This window comes from Sceloporus undulatus, chromosome 1 (genome assembly GCF_019175285.1).
Source record: "Sceloporus undulatus isolate JIND9_A2432 ecotype Alabama chromosome 1, SceUnd_v1.1, whole genome shotgun sequence".
Lineage (NCBI taxonomy): Eukaryota > Metazoa > Chordata > Lepidosauria > Squamata > Phrynosomatidae > Sceloporus > Sceloporus undulatus.
The window spans coordinates 335,457,328-335,478,487 of record NC_056522.1 but is presented as its reverse complement, the minus strand read 5'-3'; the positions used below and the strand labels follow the sequence as shown (position 1 = coordinate 335,478,487).

Genomic DNA, 21,160 nt, shown 5'->3' with positions numbered 1-21,160 from the left:
GAGACAGTGCCCTCCCTCGTAACTGTCATCCTTGGCCTCCTGTAGAGGAGAGAACAGGGCTGGCCTGGAAGACGACAGTGCCCTCCCTCCGTAACTGTCCTCCTTGGGCCTGTGAGGGAGAGAACAGGCTGGCCTGGAAGAGACAGTGCCCTCCCTCCGTAACTGTCATCCTTGGGCCTGTGAGGGAGAGAACAGGCTGGCCTGAAGAGACAGTGCCCTCCCTCCGTAACTTCATCCTTGGCCTGTGAGGGAGAGAACAGGCTGGCCTGAGAGAGACAGTGCCTCCCTCCGTAACTGTCCTCCTTGGCCTGTGAGGGAGAGAACAGGCTGGCCTGAAGAGACAGTGCCCTCCCTCCGTAACTGTCATCCTTGGGGCCTGTGAGGGAGAGAAAACAGGCTGGCCTGAAGAGACAGTGCCCCTCCCTCCGTAACTGTCATCCTTGGGCCTGTGGGAGAGGAGAGGAACGGCTGGCCTGAGAAGAGCAGTGCCCTCCCTCCGTAACTGTCATCCTTGGGCCTGTGAAGGAGAGAAACAGCTGGCCTGAAGAGACCGTGCCCTCCCTCCGTAACTGTCATCCTTGGGCCTGTGAGGAGAGAACAGGCTGGCCTGAAGGACAGTGCCCTCCCTCCGTAACTGTCATCCTTGGGCCTGTGAGAGGGAGAGAACAGGCTGGCCTGAAGGACAGTTGCCCTCACTCCGTAACTGTCATCCTTGGGCCTGTGGGGAGAGAGCAGGCTGGCCTGAAGTGAAGAGGCAGTGCCTCCCTCCGTAACTTTGTCATCCTTGGGCCTGTGAGGGAGAGAAAGAGCTGGCCTGAAGGGCAGTTGCCCTCCCTCCGTAAACTATCATCCTTGGGCCTGTGAGGGAGAGAACAAGGCTGGCTGAAGAGAGACAGTGCCCTCCCTCCAATAACTGTCATCCTTGGCCGGTTGAGGGAGAGAGCAGGCTGGCCTGAAGAGGACAGTTGCCCTCCTCCGTAACTGTCATCTTTGGGCCTGTGGGGAGAGAACAGGTGGCCTGAAGAGGCAGTTGCCCTCTCCTCCGTAAACTGTCATCCTTGGGCCTGTGAGGGAGAGAACAGGCTGGCCTGAAGGGACAGTGCCCTCCCTCCGTTAACTGTCATCCTTGGTGGCCTGTGAGGGATGAGAACAGGCTGGCCTGAAGAGACAGTGCCCCTCCTCCATAACTGTCATCCTTGGGCCTGTGAGGGAGGAGAACAGGCTGTGGCCTGAAGAGACAGTGCCCTCACTCCGTAAACTGTCATCCTGGGCCTGTGAGGGAGAGAGCAGGCTGGCCTGAAGAGGCCGTGCCCTCCCTCGGTAACTGTCATCCTTGGGCCTGTGAGGGAGAGAACAGGCTTGCCTGAAGAGGCCGTGCCCTCCTCCGTAAACTTCACCTTGGGCCTGTGTGGAGAGGAGAACAGGCTGGCCTGAAAGAGACAGTGCCCTCCCCTCCATAACTGTCATCCTTGGCCTGTGAGGGGAGAGCGGAGCGAGAACAGTCTAGCCTGAACGAGACCAGTATTCTTGGCGTATATATATTGTACATGTTTAAAATGTATATTCCCTTTGAACTTGTAAACCGCTTTGATCTCCCAGGGAAAGCGGTTATTATAGAAATAAATTATATATTATTTTATTATTATTATTATTATTATTATTATTAAATTTTATTAAAATATGAAGGTTTATCATGCACTGCAGCAGAGCTGAAACCTTCCACCAGACAGCCAAATTCAGTGTTTGATATCAGATAACCCAAGAGAGACACCTTTTCACCCCATTCCTCTTAGCTCATAGAGAATCCTACAAATCATACAGCTTTCTGTGCCTCACTCAAAAACTGGAGCCTCTCAAATATTATATTGCTTCCCTCCATTCAACATAATAGTAGTATTTGATGTGCTAAGGGAGAAAGTAGAAGTGGCTGGCTACAGCTGAATATTAAGAAAACAAAAATAATGACCACAGAAGATTTACAACACTTTAAAAAGTGGACAAGGAAGACAGAGAAAGCAAAAGAAGACTAACACTTGGAAGGGAAATTAAGAAGGAACTAGGTAAGATCCTCAGGTGTAAAGAGATATCATTGAATACTAAAGTAAGAATAATTCAGGCCATCGTATTTCCAATTTCTGTGCATGTTTGTGAAAGATGCACAGTCAAGACAGCTGATGTAAATCCTATGAATTATTGGTTTGGCCCAGAGAGTGCGGAAAATCCCAAGGAAGGGGATGTACTTGCTGGCTGAGTTCTGGAGAGAAAAATCTGGAGCTGGAGCTGCCAGATCTAAGGAGTAGACCTCTTTCACCTTGAATAAGGTAGTATTATTTTCAGTTATGTTTTTTTTTAGGGGGGGGGGCAAAGAGCTAATTTCCTTATATTGGAATTTCTGTTATGCATTTCCATCTGTTTTGTATCTTTTATTTAGGGCTTTAAGATGTACATCCCAATGTTGCAGTATATAACTAAACAGCAAAGGCAGAACGGTCTTGCAATCAGATCCTGCACTGGCACATCATTGGATGCTTGAAACATTTGACACAATGTACCATATGTATTAGACTGTAAATCAAAAATTTATGCTCCAAAATTGAACCTAAAACCCTGGATCGACTTACATACAGATCAATATAGTAATGCTGCTAGAAAGATCTTAAAAGAAGCTCTGTCTGATGCCCCATTCTCCATGCCTCAGCAGTGATTTCTGAAAGAGCTGCCAAGGTAGAGAGTGTGTGTGAAAGAGGTGATTAACCTTCTCAATTCGATGTCAAAACCTCCTCTCCCCTACTCCCAAGGACAAAATCAGATCATAACCCTTTAGTTATTGAGTTTAAAGAAAGTGGGAGACATTATACCTGGAAATTAAAAGACGAACTGTTACAAGAGAAAGAAATTACTGATAATATCAGGAATGTTATCTCCAATTATTTTGAAGAAAATACTAAAGATGAAATAAAAATCACAACAGTATGGGAGGCTGCTAAAGCAGTCTTTAGGGGTCACTTTATACAGCAAAACTCTAGACTGAATAGAAAAAAATGAGAAAAATTGACTCAGTTAACAAAAACACTAGAGGAAAAGGAAATTTTTTAACAAAAAAAAACCCCTTCAAATAAAAAAGTAATTGAGGAAATAAAGGTAATACAGAAACAAATTGATTTTGAGAACACCGTTGAAATTGGGAAGAACTTAAAAAAGGCAAAGCAAATTACATTTGAACATTCAAACAAAATTGGAAGATGGTTAGCCACAAGGTTAAAGGAAAAGAAATATAGGTCCATATTAACAGAGATTAGGACAAAGGGAGGGGCACTGGTACAAAAAGATGAAATCAAGGAAGTTTTCCAGGAATACTATGGAGACCTCTATAAGAAACAATCATCACAAATGGAAAACATTAAAGAACAACTAGATAAGATTAAACTTAGTACCCCATCGGAATTGCAACTTCGGATGTTAAATGAGGATATCACTACAGAAGAGATTGTCGAGGCTGTGAAGAACTGTAAGGATGGGAAAGCACCAGGGCCAGATGGTTTTACTGCAAAATGTTACAAAACTTTTCTAGATGAATTGGTTCACCCTTTGAAATTGACTATGAATGCCGTTATCAAAGAAGGAATTATAGTTGTGATACCAAAGGAAGGCAAAGACCTAACAAATCCTAAAAATTTTAGACCAATTTCCCTTCTTAATTTAGACTATAAATTTTTTTCATATATTTTGGCTAATAGATTAAAAAAATGCATGCAAGACTGGATAGATGTAGATCAGAGGGGTTTTTTGCCGGGTAGAGTTATGGGGGACAATTTAAGAATAATCTTGAATATTTTAGAATACTATCAACAACATGGAGATAAGAAATTAACAATATTATTTGCAGACTTCAAAAAAAATTTCGACACGGTGAATTGGGAAATCATATATGTAATTCTGGAGAAAATGAAATTGGGAAACAAATTTGAAACTTGGATAAAGGAGATTTATTAAAATCAGTTGGCGTGGGTATGTGTAAATGGACAAAGATCTCAAAATTTCCAAATTGAAAGAGCTACTAGACAAGGATGCCCCCTTTCCCCTTTATTATTTGTTTTAGTAATTGAAATACTGATAAAATCTATTAAAGATGAAAACGAAATCAAAGGCTTGAGCATCAAAAATCATAATTTCAAGTTTAGAGCATATGCAGACGATCTGGCAATAATATTAGATGACCCAAATTTAAGTGCAGAACTTTTGATTAAAAAAAAATAGAAGCATTTGGGGGTATAACAGGATGTAAATTAAATCAAGATAAAACTTTTTTTTTTAACCAAAAATTTATCCAGAGTAGAGGAGACAGAACTAAATAGATTAACTGGAATTAACCTCCAAAATCAGTAAAATATTTAGGAATATACTTAACTAACAAAAATATAAACCTTTTTGAAAAAAACTACAAAGTTTTTTGGGAAGAAATAAAGAAAAATCTGAGGAGATGGCGTAGATTAAATTTATCATTTTTAGGGAAAATTTCAGCAATCAAGATGATGATTCTCCCAAAAATAATTTTCCAATTTCAAATGATCCCTATTCCAATTTCCAAAAAAAAAATTAAGAATTGGCACAAAGAAATAACATCTTTTTTTGTGGGAAGGGAAAAAACCTTGTGTCCGTTTAAAGATTCTACAAGATTCTAAACAGAGAGGGGGTTTAGGGGTCCCAAATTTAGAATTATACTATGACGCATGCTGTTTCACCTGGATAAGGGAATGGATAACATTGAAGGATAATAGATTATTGGCGTTAGAAGGTGAAGGTTTACGATATGGTTGGCATGCCTACCTAGCTTACCAAAAAGAAAAAATGAACAAAATCTTTAATAATCATTGTATCAGAAAATCACTATTAGATGTATGGAAAAGATATAAAAAAAGATTAATGATGAAACTATCAAATTGGGTCTCCCCTCAAGAGGCTTTTCAAATGAGGGAAATGATGCAAGACGAAAATTGGCTCACGTACAAAATTCTATTAAAAACATTTGGTGAAGAGACAAAATTGAAATCTCAAGAAGAATTAGCAAAGGAAGGATATGAAATTAATTGGTTCCCTTATAGACAAATTATGGAGAGATGGCATCTGGATAAAAGAAATATCGGATTTGTGAAAAAGAATAAGGAACTCGAAATTTTTAAGATTATTACATCATATTCAAAAGGCACTATTGGGAAGTTGTATAATTTATTACTACAAGAAAGATTGGAAACAGGTGGTTAAAAGATACAATGATAAAATGGGCAAAAAACAGTGGACATAATTTGGAATTAGTAAAATGGGAAAAATCATGGCGTAATATTTCCAGGTATTCAGCTTCACAAAGGTTGAAAGAAAATTATTACAAAGTATATTTCCGCTGGTACCTAACACCTGAAAATTTTTTGAAAATATACAAAAACAATTCATCTCTTTGTTGGAAATGCAAAAAGGAACAGGGCACTTTCTTCTATTGCTAGTGGTCTTGTAAAGAAATTGGGAAGTTTTGGGAAATGGTAAACAAATCACTATCAGAAATGCTAGATATTACTTTACAAAAACTACCAGAACTGTACTTACTGAATATGATGAATGAGATAGAGAAGAAATATGGTAAAATTCTTTTCTATGCAATCACTCTAGTAAGAATATCTCTAGCAAGAAAGTGGAAGACAGAAGAAATCCCTGATAGGGAAGAATGGTTAATTAGTTTGTATGAAGCAGTAGAGATGGACAAATTAACTTTAATATTAAGAGGAGAGACAGTGAATAAAGTAGACCAAACATGGGGGAAAGTATTGGAATATTTAGGAAAGACCTGGAGTACACAATAGATTTAGCAACATATAGATATCTGTAATTATATAATAACTGGAGTATAAACCAGTTATCGTATGAGAAACAGTGGAATTAAATAAGTCTCAATAAGCAGAATTCGGATTGCGCAAACTCCACAAGATAGTTTAAGATGATGTAAGTCTGTAACAAGCAAGTGGTGGCACGAAGAGATGACAGATGAAAGTCTAAGAATTAAGAAGAATAAAACAACCAACATTCAGGGGGAGAAGGAAGCTGTTTGACTGGACAGAAGAAAGAAAGTTTTAGCATGTCGTAGAAGGTTTCAGTAAGTGAAGAAAGCTGGTGGAGTGAATGACAGTAGCAGCTGATAGAGAAGGGAATCGGTAGGAAATAATTGTAGTGATGAGGGATTAGATTAGGTAATAGACGAAAAGAGAATGTGGATGGAAGGTAAAGGAAGGAGAATAGTATAGGAAGAAGAGAAGGAATTGAAGGTAGAATGTTGGGAAAAGAGTTAGAAAGTAGAAAAGTAATGGTTGTTAATGTATTGTTGTAAATGTGTATGTACATTTGTTTGTATGTTTGTTTGTTTGAATGTGATAAAATCAATAAAATTTTAAATATTAAAAAAACCCTCCTCTCCCCATCCTTCTATTCCCACTCTGGATCCCTTTTGCCCACCAAACCCCATTTCCTTCCACTTCTCAATTCAATGTCAAAACCATCTCTCTCCATCCTCCTCCTCCCTTCTAAGAGTTGTTTTCTTTTAAATCCTGGAGTATAATTTAGTTTTTCCCCCTGCAGAAATCCAAATGCTATTCTCTTGTTACTCTGGTGCTACTAATGGCGGACAACACTTGCTCTGTGTTCCCTTCCAGAAATGTCACCTGCAGGGACAACCGTACCTGGGTGAGTGTGCCTGTTTCACAGATTTCTCCCTGTCCTCATTGCTCTCTGTACTGTCCCTACTACACTGGAGATCTTTGTTTTATGCAAACCTTTGCACTCTAAATATTTTTAGAATACAGCTTCCACAGTTGCTTACCACTGTCCATACCGGATGAAGCTGGCAGAAGTTATAGGCCAAAACCAGTTGTGGGGTTGGGTTATAAATACTCCCTAACCATTTTATATTGTGAACAGATTAGACTATGTTGACAGAAATGGCAGCATGTGTGTTGTTAAATAATCATCATCCAACAGTGGGGAGATGAAAAGGCTGGGATTCAGGGAGCCAGCCTTTCAAGCCAGTGACTGCTGTTTGCAAAGCTAACAGTGTTTGCCAGGCACCTAACTGTGTCCCTGTAAAGCGGCTTAGCAGTTTATTTTATTTTATTTTATTTATAAGAGCATCTCTAGAGTAACTTTTACCTGTACCAACGGTCCCTCAATATTAATGTTAAAACATGCCCCTAAAGGTTGCACCTACATTGAAGAATTAATGCAGTTTGACATCATTTTAACTGCCATGGCTCAATGTTATGGGATTCTGGGAACTGCTGTTTGTTGTAGCATCAGAGCTCTTGACAGAGGAGGCTAAATATCTCAGAAACCTACAAATCCCAGAATTCACTAGCATTGAGGTATGGCAGTTAAAGCAGTGTTAAACTGCATTGTTTCTACCAAGTCATTTGCAAGCATGTTGGCATATGTGTCATGTTTTCCATTTACTGGGCCACAAGTTTATATTTTGTTCCTCCACATCTTTGAACAAGGATGTTGTTATGTGCCTTCAAGTCAACCCTGACTTATGGTGACACTATTGTAGCCCAAAACTCAAACTACTACACCATTTCATTTTCAATACATAGTCAGAAGGGACTGGACTGAACTGAACATGGAACTATGAAGAAGGAGACTAGTCCAAATCCAATTTCCCCTCTCATCCTACTAATATTTGCAAAGGGAGGAAAACACCCTTTTGGGGTTTTTTTTATTTGATCTTTGTTTGTTTTTTGTGGGGTGGGGGGAAATCAGCCACACAAACACAAAAGAAATGAATAATATATGTACTGGTAATTTGGCTCTTGGATATACAGTATTTTCCTTCATTTGTGTGCATATACTGTCAGAGCAGAATACGGAGAAACAGAATGATTCTTAATTGGCAAAATGTCAGTCAAGGCTGCATCTTTTCATCCTATCTATTTAACTTGTATGCAGAATATATTGTAAGAAAAGCAGAGTTGGACACAGAAGAAGGAAAAGTGAAAGTAGGAGGAAGGAATATCAACTATCTAAGGTAAGCAGATGACACAGTATTACTAGCAGAAAACATCACAGCCCTAGAGCAACTACTAAGAAAGATCAAGGGGAAAAGTACAAAGGCAACCTTTTTATTGAATGTAAAGAAAACAAAAATAATGACCACAGAGACTCTAGACAAATTCAACCTGGATGATGAAACAGTATAAGAATACTCATACCTGGGATCAAACATTGTTAGGAACAGGGGTTGCAGCCAGGAAATCAGAAGAAGGTTAGGAATGGGGTGGGCAGCTATGAAAGAACTAGAAAAGATCCTAAAATGTAAAGATATACAACTGAGTATGAAAGTTAGAATCATACAAGCCATTGTATTACCTATTGCCATGTAGAAATGTGAGAGTTGGACAGTTAAGAAAGAAGATAGGAAGAAAATCACTTCATTTGAGATGTGGTGCTGAAGAAGAGCACTGAAGATACCATGAACAGCCAAGAAGTCAAACAATGGGTCCCAGAACAAACCAGAAATCTCTCTGGAAGCCAAGATGACTAAACTAAGGCTGTCATACTTTGACCACGTCTTGAGAATGCACAACTCATTGGAAAAAACAATAATGCCAGGAAAGGTGGAGGGAAGCAGAAAAAGAGGAAGGCTACATGATATGTGGACTCTATTAAGGAGGTCATGGGTATGAATTTGCAAGAACAGAGTAGAGCAGTGGAGGACAGGGAATGTTGGAGATGTCTCATCTATTGGGTCATGATGGGTCAAGATCAGCTTGAGGATGGATAATAATAACAAACACATTTAAAATAATAATAAATTATTTTAAAATAATATAAAAGTCAAAAAAGTAAAATACACAGCTTAGTAGCAACCCTGCTAGAATCTTACATCAGGAGATATACTATATATATACACTCAACTATAAATTGAGCTTATGTATAAATTGAGGACAAGTTTTGGAGCTAAAATATGGATTTTGATACACCCTGTGGATAAATCAAAGGTAAACTTAGGGGCATGTAACAAAGGATCTAAAGGTGCTTTCTGCACCGCCATTTGGGACGTCCTCTGGACGTCCCATTTTAAAAAAGGGGCGTCTCTTTTAGACGCCCCTGGGCCTAGTACGGACTCAGTCCGTACAAGATGGCGCCGGCCCTTCTACATGGCCGGCGCCATCTTTGCGTATCGGACGCTGAGCATCCATACGCGTCGCATCGCTTGTGACGTAGCGAGTGCGCCCCTGGCGCCTCGCTACGTCGCAAACGCGACGGAAAAAGAAGCTCCATTTTGGAGCTTCTTTTTCGGTCCGCGCGGGAGTCGGGCCGTGTGAAGGCTCTGGCTCCCCCGCGGACGTACTGGCGGCGGCAGCAGAGCGCCGCAAAGCGGAGGTATGTACCCCACTAAAGGATGTAGCAAGGCAAACTATGGCACAGAACTTACAAAATTCCAGGCTGGATGGATGAGAAGGAATCTACCACCACCATTTTCCCACCCAGGCATTCAAAAAGCCCAGCAGCAGCCCAGCAGCAGAGAAAGTAGAGGGAGATGATGCTTCTTTTAGGTTCTTCAGGGACAGACTAAGGAGATTATCACATGCGAAATCCGTGTCGGGATAGACGCAGGTTGTAACCAACAGTGTCGTCATAGATGCAAGTTATAACCATCAGCAGTGGATCTTATCACACTGCCCAGTGCTCGGGCAGCAGGCAACCCGTATCCTACCCAGGCTTCTCTGGCAGCTGCCTAGGCACTGGGCAGTGCGATACGATCCATTGCTCATGATTACAATTTGCGTCTATCCCAGCACGGATTTCATGTGTGATAATCTCCTAAATTCTTGCTTTTCCCCACTCTATTCAGAGAAAGGGATGGTCCCTTTTTAAATACAGTGCGCCTGCGTTATACGCGGGCGCGTTTTACACGGCTTCCACCATATACTGGAAGCTGTGCCGGAAGGAAGGGAGCCACATGCTTGAAGAAAACAATAGTGCATGCTCCAATGGTGTGCACCCTGCATGCAAGCGCCGCACCGCCGTGGGCACAAGCCCCATTCATTTGAATGGGGCTTGAGCATCCACATTTTTTCCCTTATGTGGGGGGTCCAGAATGGATCCCCCGTGTAAGGGAAGGGACGACTGTTTAAGAATGAAAGTACAATGCTTACATTGACCCATAAATAAGTTGACCCAGATTTGTGGGGTCAATTTTTTAACTAAAATTTTTAGGCTTATACATGAGTATATACAGTATGTCTGGTATGTAACAACATCTCCAAATCTCTGTCACCTGGGACTACCAAACCCTACTCCACCTTTAATGATACAGCCCCTCAAGATAGCCATTTCTGTGTTGCTGGAGAATTGGGTGATCAGCAGAGATGTATCTCGCTATTTTCCTGTAGCAGGACACACAGCAGTAGGCATCTGCAGGGACCTCTGAAGCAGATGACATCCTGACAGTATACCCAGCTACAGGAAATTAGTTGGGCACATCCCCATTTATTCTCTCCATTTTTCAACAAGACTGTGCCATTTTGGGAAGGCTGCATCATTAAAAGGTGAGTAGGTAGGGATTTTTGGTTGCTTACCAAAAGAATTAGTAACCCCTACAATGACCACAAAAGTGAGATGCTATGGTGTATGTCTGACTTAAACCATTGTAATTCACCAGCAGAATTTGGGATCTTATTTGCACCATTTGTTTAAACCGTGGTGGTATAGTATTGACAATTTTATTGTCAATTCCTTTTCTAATGATCCCTAGGCATGGAATTTACCTTTTTATAATAGCCAGTAATGGAAGTTAGGCTACTGCATGCTCTTTGCATAACAGAAATTGGAGAAATAATATAGGACATTTGCTTCAAAGCATATTTGACCCAAATAAATTGAAGAAAAAAAATTAAATTTCTAAGCTTTTAAAATGATTAATCACATTCACATAACCATGTTTACATGAAAGTATGTTTCAAACTAAATTCTATGGAATAGACTTTCAAGTAGGCTGGAGTCCTTGACATAACTCAGCTGGATGTAAGGTGCATTGAACACACTGGGAGGCAATTTCTCTAAAACTGTGTTGGATGATGACATGTAAGTGCAAGGAAGATGTTACAGATAGATACATGGATTGATTTTGGGTTGCATCCAGACAAATATGCATAATACATATTTGTTGAAGAAGCAGAACATGAATGAATACATTTAAATGAATGGCCCAAAGGATCCCATTTACTTCACGAAGAAAGCTCTCAGCCAAGTACCTTAATGTTATTTTCAGTCTTTTAAGAAACATGTAGTCCTATGAATGCATTAAATATTATCAGATGCACGTGGTGTGTACATAGTAGGAGTACTGTAGAGACGTTTCTTAAAATGTGCACAGACAAGATCTAACTCTCCATCTATCTTTCTGGAGCGCTTGAACTGCAAAACAGCCATGTCAGAACTCAGATGGTTAACATTCGCTTCTTGCTGTTTTATTGCATATTACTGTGGGCTCCTGAGCAGCAGGAGCAGATTCAAGCAATTACAATCAAGTCAGGGCACACGCCGTGGCTGAGCAACACGATCATGATGAGGATACTGATGAGGCACTTATCGAAAACCCCACATCATCCACACTCATCAGCCACAACATGTCACCCCAAATGAGGCATCAGCTGCCTTCAGAAGGCTCATTGCACACTGTTTACAGCTTTCTTTGGGCCCACTTTTGATTTTTCAGTCAGGGCTTAGTTCAAACATCAGCTGACTGGCAGGGGCAAGTCCCAGGGCTCAGTACGACTTCCCCTTCAGGCTGCAGTCAGGCTCTAGTACAACCACAGGATGAGTTGTGGAGAAAGCTGCTTTCCATTTCCACAGATAATGAAATAATCATGGGTCTTCTACTAAAAGTATTCTATAGTGGGGGAGGGGAGGACAAAGAATATAAGCAACTTGTGGGGGGGGGGGGAAAAAAGAAAGAGGGGGGGAGGTGGGAAAAGGAGGAGGAGGAGAGAAATAATAATTTTATTTATTTGTTTCTTTAGATAATTTATACCCCACTCTTCAGCCAAAAAGGCTCCCAGAGTGGCTTACAAACTGATAATTTGACACCCTTTCATTGCATATACATTTGCATTCTTGCTTTTTAAAAACAATCAAGCCATAACAATGAAATATGAAGTGCACTTGATACAATTGGGTCTGTTTGGTGGCAATCCTATACTCATTTATGTAAGAGTAAAGTCCACTGCTCATAGCCTAAATATCATAAAGGTACCAGATCCAGTCTGCTCTCAGAAATTAAGCTGGGTCTGTGCTGGTTAGCGCTTAGATGGGAGACCACCAATTAATACCTGGTGCTGTAGGTTATATTTTAAAGGAAAGAACTGGCAAAAACATCTCTGAATATTCCTTGTCCAAGAAAACTCTATGAAATTAATCAGTCACCATAATAAGTCAACTCATAATTCAATTTTGTTTCACTGCATACAGGAATTGTACATGGAAAAAAACCCAAAACAGGTATTTAAACATAATTTAATTTTTAAAAAACATTTTATCTCAAAATGATATTTTAAATGCATATTTCATTATGCTTAAAACTGTCTGCCAAGAAGTTTGTCATACCATTTGGAGAAGGTAAAACTCCAGTAAATAGCTGAATTCTGATCAGTACATTAGTTCAAGAAATGAGGATTAGGGCATTTCATACAGGAAATGTACAAAGTAGTTTTTAAGGTAACTGTTGAGGTTCCTGATTTTTACTTATACATGTCCTCCTCATTTAAGTAAAAATTGTGATAGCAAAATACAATAATAAGAACACAGGACAGTTTTACATTTCTCTATATTTGAACATTGATGGCAGAGGTAGGAATCATGCAGCCTTCCAGACGTTGTTGGACTAAAAGTCACAGAAGTCTGGCCAGCATGGCCAATGGTGAGCTATGCAGGAGTTTCAGTTCAGTGTTGAGAAAGCTGTAAGGCTCCCATTCCTAATCATACTTATCTACATTTACAGTTCAATAGTATACATATCTACTCAGAAATTAGCCCCATTCATTAAGGTTAATGAAACTTACTCCCTGCAGTAGTACTGCAGTTTTCTTGAAAGTTATATAGATATTTCAATCAAACTGATCTGAAATAAACTACATCAGAAGTAATGTACCATTGTCATTTTCTTTTCTGAAGACACAAATCCATTTATAAAGCCTATTATGACAATGTAAGGAAATCCACATGGTTGTTATCAAGGAAAAATATTACACAGATCACAACATTAATTGATACTGGACAGAGACAAATGGAAGATCTTTCAAATTGACATGAAGCTCAAGGCCTCATTTTGCATACAGAAGGTCCCAACCAGAATTGCTGACACCTCTGTTTATGTGTGCATGTGCCTTCATGGGTTTCATAGGGTTTTCTTAGGCAAGTAATATTCAGAGTTGGTTTGCCAATTCCTTCCTCTGCAAATAGCCTACAACACCTGCTATTCATTGGCAGTCTCCCATCCAAGTACCATCCAGGGCTGACTCTGTTTAACTTCCAAGATCAGACAGGATCTGGTGCTCTGCATCGGGCTAGAAATGACTGCTCTGTCCTGGAGTATTCCCCATTTGGCCCACATGCTTCTTTGGCTGTTACCTCTGATCAGCAATTGGAGGTACTTTAGTTTGAAATATTTTGCACAGAACTGAGCTGTGCTTTGTGGGCAGGAAAGCTGTTGCATGGAATGGAATTCAGCTGTGGTCTGCATGTGAAATCCTGCATACAACCAAACTATACAGCGCACCCGTGCCATACGTGGCTTTAACCTTACATGGAAGGTTAAGCCGCCATAAAATGAATGGTGCGTGTGCCGTGCCAAACGTGGAAACACTCTCCCATTGAAACTAATGGGGCTTGAGGTTACGTGTTTTTCCCCATACGTGGGGTGTGTGTGTGTCCAGAACGGAGCCTTGCATATGGGGAGGGCCCACTGTACTTAGCAAACCCAAGCATGGTACATTCAGACTGAATCCTGAATATACAGTCTAAACCGTCCTTTCTATGTGTTGTGTGAAAATATTCAAATCTAAAGACCCTATCGCATGGGGTTAAAAGAGTGGCTTACCTTTTCTGAATTCAGTGCTAATTCGGGAGGCAGCTGGTTCCTATCACACATAAATCACTGCTGAATCACTGCCTGGGTCCATCCTGGATGCAGCTTGGGTCATCTAAGCTACTTCTGTGGCCATTCTTAGAAGTAGGAATCTTCCAACTTCTAAAAATGGCCGTGGAAACAGATTAGACAACCCAGGCTGCATCCAGGACAGACCCAGGTGGCAATTGAGTGGTGATTTATGTGTAATAGGAACCAGCTGCCTCCCAAATTAGCACTGAATTTGGGAAAGATAAGCCGCTCTTTTAACCCCATGCAATAGGGTCCTAAGCTGGCTCCACCGATATTTCTTTGGTCCTGTCCACTCTGTCACTGGGCCCATAATACAGCCATACTATTAGAGATCCTTTCCAAGCTGGAATTCAGACCTGGGCCAAAAAGACAGGAAAGATTCTCTATTCCAGGTTAAGACAATACTGATATATTGACCAATGAGGCAGATGGACCAGTTACTTAATATTAAGCAATTTCCTTTGTCTCTAATGATAGTTAGTATTGGCTTTCTCTCTCTTTGCACATGCATAGACAAGCAGTCCGAACATTTGCTGGAAGCCAATGATTATTTCTTGATACCAAGTCTAATATTGTGTAATATGGGGGTATTCCAAGTGTAGTACTGTACTATAAAATGTGATGATTGTTACAACAGAGCCACAGATTTAAAAATATTTATGTGAAAGGATCAGCATACCAGAATCCATTTCCACATACATCCAGGCTAACATTTAAAGCACGCAAACCTGGATACAAACTATAAGGAATAGGATTTATTTCAACACAACATGATCGAGATCAAGAAGCGATTCATGATTCATGCTATCAATTTAAGAAATCAAGGTGGGTTACAAACCACCGATTTGCGGCAGTCTCCTGGCGCTGCTGTTTGCTCCGCGAGGGAGTCGCAGCAGCCAAACCGCGGGACTCCCTCGCGGAGCAATAAATGAGCTCCAAAATGGAGCTCCTTCTCGCGACACGGCTATGATGCCGCGAAGCGCCACTGGCGCACTCGTGGCATCATAGCCGCTGCGACACGTGCGGAAGCACAGCGTTCGCTACGTAAAAATGGCGGTGGCCGTCTGGAACGGCCGCTGTCATTTTTTACGCGCAGAGCGCGTATTAAGGTTAGGGAGGTGCAGAAGCACCGCACCTCCCTAACCCTAGTATGCACTCTGCACGTACTTTAATGGCGGTGTATAAACCGCCCTCGTGTCCTCCAAGTATTCGCTCCTGGCTCTTATTAGTACTAGACTGAAATGCCTGAATTTTGTTCACCTAAGAGGCTAGATTTCTTATATTTAAATTAGGCTGAAGTGCAAGTACTTTGGTCTGTTTCAGGGCCTACAGCCAAAGTTCCTGATCAAGAGCTCTATCATATATTTTTCAATGTGCATGCAGAGTTCATTTGTGTCCAGACTGCCATTCACTTCAGTGGAGGCGGCAGATTTATGTCAATGAGCATAGTGGTCCCCTCCATTGGAATGAATGAAAAACTGCCAGCTTGCTGGCAACAGCTTCACAGTATGAACAGAATATGTGTAGATCAAATCACATATATGTTTATAATCAGTCTAACGCTCTGCAACAAATTAGAATTTCTCAAAATATATATAATCTAATTTCTGTGTATGTATGTGAAAGCTGGACAGTGAAGAAAGATGACAGGAAGATCAACTTATTTGAAATGTGGTAATGGAGGAGAGTTCTACAGATGCCAAGGTTGTTGTGTGCCTTCAAGTCATTTCAGTCTTATGGTGACCCTATGGCTATCCTGTCATGGAGTTTTCATGACAAGATTTATTCGGGGGGGGGGGGTTGCCACTACCTGCCCCTGAGGCTGAGTGGTTGTAACTTGTCCAGGAGTTTCCATGATCAAGAAGGCATTTGAACCCTGGCTCCTAGAGCTCAACACTCAAACCACTAAACTACACTCAAACTACAATGGACCACTAAAAAGACAAATAAATTAATGTGAGAGCAAATCAAGCCTGATCTTTCACTAGGAGCAAAAATACGAAACTGAGGCTATCGTATTTTGGACATATCATAAGACAACGTGACTCATTATAATACTAAGTAAAGCTGAAGCTACTATGAAAAGGAGAAAGAGTGCAAACAGATGGATTGACTCAATCAAGGAAGCCACAGCCCAGAGTTTGCAAGACCTGAACAGGGCAGCAGTTCACTGCCATTCTTGGCAGTCTTTCATTCACAAGGTAGCCCTAACCTGAAGATAATTTTACAGCACGTAACAACAGCAACAAATGGTTGATTATGTAGTGTTTAAATGGATGTAGGATAGAAGGAAAAATAATAAGTAAAGAAGGGCAGAAAATTCCTATAAACTGAATCTGAGTAAATGAAATGAAGGCTCTTGCATAACAATGATGAAAAAAGGGTGGATGAAAACCTAATCACAGTATACTTTGTTATTTGCAATAAGTCTCAAAGTGTTGAAAACTGCAAAAGCATATTCCATAGAAATCAGGAAAAATGTGTCGTATTGAGACTTAAAAGCATGTTCAAAACCATTTACAACTCTATGTATGCCATAGTTCCCCTGATTTCTATATAATACACTTATATAGTTTTCCACTTTTTACTGAGTTAATAGAAATAACAATTTTTTATGTAGCTATGGAATGGTATCTATATCCTTCCAATATGAATCATTATGAATTATTTGCCCAGTCTGTGTGTGTGTGCATGTGCGTGTGCGTGTGTGATCTGTGATCTGTTTTGGGGTCATCATCTAACTCTTTGTGATGCACATTCTAAATTAGGCGAGAGGGATGTGCCTTTCAAATGCAGATCATGTTTGCCTTAGAAGAGCAATGAGAACACTTGCCACTTTCAGAACATTTATGTGCTAGAAGTACTGTTAGCAGAAGAGCAGTTTAGATAAATTCAAGACTTTTTTTGCTGATCACAAACATTAAGCTTCACACCTGAAGCCCTCAACCCCCTGCTGCGCTCTAATCCTAGCATCATTCACTGTTAGAGACTCCGAGCGCTGTGCCCCTGCTCTCAAACATTTGATTGCCCTTCGTTTGAATGCCACCACCTGCAAAAATTTGTTTTTTTATTCCCTTTGAGCCTCTCGAGGAGGAAGTAAAAAATGATAATTCATGGCAAACATTAATTAATTGTTTACAAGATGATCTTTTCTTTTTTCTAACTTATGTTCAGCAGACATACTGAGCTGTGAGATTCCACTCTTCATGTCAGAGTTTGTCAAGAGGGCTCCGTTGTTGTTTATCGCTCAAGCGTAAGATAGACTGGAGGTCATTGTTTCTTTAGTTCAAGTAGCCCTGTCTAGCTCTTATTGGAAGAATGAAAGCGACATGCATGGGTTCCTCAATGTAAAAAGAACTACCGGGTGTAGGAAGGAACAAGGATTTTAGCAATATAAATAAACAATTTCTTCTAACTTTCCGCTCCGTGTGATTCTTTTTTAAAAAAGGTCAAGAGGCACCATGGCTGTATTTTAAAAATCTCAAATGATGTGTAAGTAAAATATCACTAAACTAACAGAAGCCTTATCAGAAAAACTGGGGCCTACTTTTATATATGTCTCCTACAGAGTTCAGTGGGGGTTCATAGGTAGTTCTGTATAAGATAGCAGCCTCAGCCCTTGAGTTCAAAATGCAGAGACATATCTGAAGATTAAAGCAATATAACCAGTGATCCTATGCTTACTTTCTGGAAAAGGAAAAAAAGGTAAGAACAGAACAAGAGCACCGAGGAATGAGTACAAAAGACTTTCCTAGTCCAGTGTTTTGTTTCCTCACTGGCTAGACAGTTGCCTAAAGGCAACCTACAAGCAGGACATAAGGGCCTTAGTCTCTTTCCTCTCATGTTTCACAGCAATGGGTATTCAAAAGCATAGTTCCTCAGATACTGGGAAATAGTATATAGTCATCATGACTAGTATATCCCACTTTTCTCCCAAATGGATTCAAAGCAATTTACAGCACATCCGCTCTATACGTGGGCGTGCCATATGTGGCTTCCGGTTTACGCAGAAGCCGCTCTGTAATAGTCTCTATGGTGCGTGTGGCTGCCATGCGCACATGCTGCACCGCCACATGTACGAGCCCCATTCATTATATGGGGCTCGAGCATAGGTGGAATTCGCCTTACGTGGGGGGGGGGGGTCCGGAACAGATCCCCCATGTAAGGCTAAGTTCCACTGTATTAATATGTTCCAGAAATGTGTCTAATTTCTTTTTAAAAAACTGTCCAGGTTGGTGACTATGGAGTTTATCACACGTAATTTTCACGCCGGAACGGGATTGGGCTGGGCTGGGTTAAAACTAATTTTAAAGGTAAAGGTAGTCCCTTGACATGAATGTCTAGTCATAACCGACTGTAGGGGACACTGCTCATCTCCGTTTCTAAGCCGAAGAGCCAGCGTTGTCTGAGGACTGCTCTGGTAGTCATGTAGCTAGCATGACTGCACCGAACGCTGTTACCTTCCCACTTAAGTGGTACCTATTTATCTACTTGCATGCTTTCAAATTGCTAAGTAGGCAGAAGCTGGGACTTTTTACTGATTTACTGATTTTATCGCATGCACAATTGCTGCTCCCCTGCCTCCTGACCATCACTCGTCCACTAGCAGTGCTCTGGCGGCCGATTTTGGTACTACGTTTTTGCATGTGGTAAATACAGTTTTAACCCGTTCCAGCGTAATCCCGTCTCGTACCCAGGTCGGCATGAAATTACTTGCAATAAACTCCTACTACACTGTGTGGTAAAGAACTCCACAGTATGAACTGTGTTAAAAAGTACTTCTTTGCATATGCCTTGATTTACCCACCATTCAGCTTCATTGGATGTTCCTGGGTTCCAGTATTGTGAGATAACCTGTCCACTTTTTCCACTGTTGTTGTTGGTGTTGTTGTTGTTGTATGCCTTCAAGGCATTTCTGACTTATGGCAACCCTAAGGCAAATCTATGATAGGCTTTTCTTGGCAGAAACAGTTTTGTAAATAATGGGATTTTTTTCCAGACCAGATTCAAGACAGCCATGCAAGCTCAGGTGGAAGCATGCTACCTTCAGTTCAGATTTCAGTAAATGAAATGCTAGTTTATCTGGTTTAAATAAACAGTTCAAGAATAACCTGAAGCAAATATTTGGAGTAGAAGGACTACAGGCCAAGAGGTTGGATAGTAACCTGTATTACTTCACTTACTTCCACCAGACCTGGTGGCTAATTTTATTAAGTGGTCCCCTGCACATGGACCCCCAAATCCTTCTCTGGTGCTGCAGCTATGTGGAAATAAGAAGCCATACCCATTCCAGCATAATTTCTCTCTCATCAGTTTCAACAGGCCCTTACACTGCTCCTTGCTGTGATTGGGTCAATGACCCCATACAATTGCAGCGTAAGTAAAAAAAACAACAACTGGGGAGCAGCACATAAAAGAGATAAATTTCTAGATGAATGATTTGCATTCCACATTGGTAGTAAATTACTATAGATTTTTTTAAAAAAACTAAATCAGGGAAGGGCCTGGGAGGAAATATGGATTCCATATACTGTGCTTTGTCCATCCGTAGTCTATCCAGATGATAATATATAACGTTCTCATGTGAAATAAGGGACAGGGCACAGAAATGGTCCATAAACGGGCACCCTTGTCCGCCCTTTAGCAATATAATTGTTCTTGATGACTACAGTTATGAAGATTTTTACTGTCCAATTTTTTTCAAAGATCTCTTTTTTGCATTTCTATTGTTTCCTGCCTTGCCACATATTCCAGACTGATTTCTTGATAAGGCCCTATACCTGGTAGGTGGCTGTCCTTAGAATCTGAAACTCCTTCCCCATCAAGGTCAGAGACGGAGGTACTTGCTATATGGGAATGGAGATATGCCAGCCAGTTCTGGATGGGGTCACACTTAACCTGAAGGACTCTGTCTGCAGCTTGGGGGTGCTCCTAGGCTCATCACTTCAGTTGACAGCTCAGGTAGATGCGGTGGTCAGGGGCTCCTGCTACCAGCTTCGGCTGATACGCCAGCTGTGACCCTTCCTGGAGCCGGGTGACCTAGAAACAATGGTACATGTGCTGGTAACCTCTCGACTTCTGCAATGTGCTCTACTTGGGACTACCCCCGTGCCAAGTTCGGAAACTTCAATTGGTGCAGAATATGGCAGCCAGATTGGTCACAGGTACACCAAGATCTGACCATATAACACCTGTTTTAAAATCCCTTCATTGACTGCCAATTAGTTTCCGGGTGCAGTACAAGGTGTTGGTTATTACCTTTAAAGCCCTACATGGCTTGGGTCCAGACTACTTACGGAAGCGTCTTCTTCCATACAGTCCACCCCATACTTTAAGGTCCTCTGGGAAGAATTTGCTTCAACCCAAAAAATCTAGATTGACCACGGTAACCCAGAGGGCCTTCTCAACTGCCACTCCTGGGCTATGGAACGACCTGTCGGAGGAGATCCGCCACATTACCACTCTAACAGTCTTCAAAAAGGCTGTTAAGATGGATCTTTTCCAGCAGGCCTTTCCAGATTAGCTTCCCCCCCCCCATGAATATGAATGCCCCCTTCTGCCTGTTTTTAAACATAAATTTCACCTTAGCTGTCTCCTACCCCTATTTTTAGCTGTTCCTTTAGTTATAATTTTTAAAGTTTATAATATATAATATATTAAAGTTGTATAATATTTTATATTGTTTTGTTTTTATTTGGGATGGGGGGATGGGATTATTTTAAACTGTAATTGATACTTATGTGTATTTTTTTATTCTTTTTCCTGTTGTTACCCACCTTGATTCCTTGTGAAAAGGCAGGCTATAAATAAATTATGTTGTTGTTGTTATGTTGTTGTTGTTGTTATTATTATTATTATTATTATTATTATTATTATTTGTCCTTCCATAGGCTAGCAAAGACTCCCCCCCCCCAAACAAGCCTTTAAAACTGAAGAAAGTGTTTTAGAGGGTTCTATATTGCTTTT

The 21,160-nt window shown here is 40.8% G+C and overlaps 1 long non-coding RNA gene across 2 annotated transcripts; it reads left to right on the top strand.

The window, feature by feature from the left end:
• Positions 1 to 1,768: 1,768 nt before the first annotated feature.
• LOC121919815 lies at positions 1,769 to 17,570 on the top strand. 2 transcript variants are annotated; one of them, XR_006101588.1, is made up of 4 exons: positions 1,769 to 2,321; positions 6,622 to 6,726; positions 7,981 to 8,059; positions 17,372 to 17,570. It is a non-coding gene; the product is annotated as an uncharacterized LOC121919815 (long non-coding RNA). The 2 variants fall into 2 exon arrangements; XR_006101589.1 differs by having other exon boundaries at positions 17,369 to 17,570.
• Positions 17,571 to 21,160: the final 3,590 nt, after the last annotated feature.